Source organism: Chinchilla lanigera, unplaced genomic scaffold (assembly GCF_000276665.1).
Source record: "Chinchilla lanigera isolate Chin_1 unplaced genomic scaffold, ChiLan1.0 scaffold00002, whole genome shotgun sequence".
NCBI classification, from domain to species: domain Eukaryota; kingdom Metazoa; phylum Chordata; class Mammalia; order Rodentia; family Chinchillidae; genus Chinchilla; species Chinchilla lanigera.
In genome coordinates, this window is record NW_004955403.1 from 40,178,254 (window position 1) to 40,179,278 (window position 1,025).

Genomic DNA, 1,025 nt, shown 5'->3' on the forward strand with positions numbered 1-1,025 from the left:
TATACATGTATTAAACTAAGAGGCATTCTCTCAAATGAGTTTAAATGCACTTTATTTTTAGGCAACCTCCATGACATGTTTTTCCCATAAAAAACAGTGCCTCCACTCCAGATAAATCACAGTCAAAATAAACGAAGCATTCAAGATGACACTAGTCCCACTTGTGTGAAATCTCGGCATTGTGTGGATGACCAGCAGCAGCCAGTTATGACAAGTGACAGATCCACAGTAACCACCGATTGCATGAACATGTTTCCACTTCTAAACCATCCTTAAACAAAATCACAAATGGGGTCGCACCATCCTCACGGTAGTCCAGGAGAACAACCGTGCCCTCTGGATGCGTGTTTGCACCAATAAAGAGCTGATAGTTTTTGAAATTAGCAAGATGTGCTTGATTTGTTCTGCAGCCCCTGTCATAAACGGTTTTACGCTTTCTGGTCTTTGTTCTTCGAGTCTGCCTTCGATTGATTTCATGTCGTTTTTGATGTACCTCTTGCCTCTTTTGTGAAGCTGGTTTCCTGCAAGTGCTGGTTCGTGACAACATCAACACCAGTGACCACCGCGCTTTCCGTGCCTTCAGTGGAGGCGTTTCCGCCACTGATCGAGTCATCAATGTTACCCTCTGCTCTGCTGACCATCTTGCCGTCCACCTCCAGGCACAGCTCGTTCGCGATCTCCCGGATCTTGTAAATGTTGGAAACATCTTATCAGGGCTGATGAGGTCCCGATAATCACAATGGTGGCTGAGGGGGAGGGCGGCCACACAAGCTCAGCGGGAGCCGGGAGCTCAGAGCCAGCACGGTGCAGCCGGAGCAGCGCTTAGGGGGAGAGCGGAGAGGGTGGAAGAGCTGAATTTTTATATCTTCTTTGTTCTGTTTTGGCAATTCATACGTATTTAGAAATATTTCCATTTCTTCTTTTTTTACATCTTATTAGAGTACAGGGCTGGGCATGATAGTGCACACCCGTAATCCCAGCCCTTGGGAGGCTGAGGCAGGAGGATCCTTGTGAGTTCGAGACCA

At 47.1% G+C, this 1,025-nt stretch overlaps 1 pseudogene; it reads right to left on the reverse strand.

Moving 5' to 3' along the window:
- Positions 1-205: 205 nt before the first annotated feature.
- LOC102012720 lies at positions 206-727 on the reverse strand (annotated as a pseudogene).
- Positions 728-1,025: the final 298 nt, after the last annotated feature.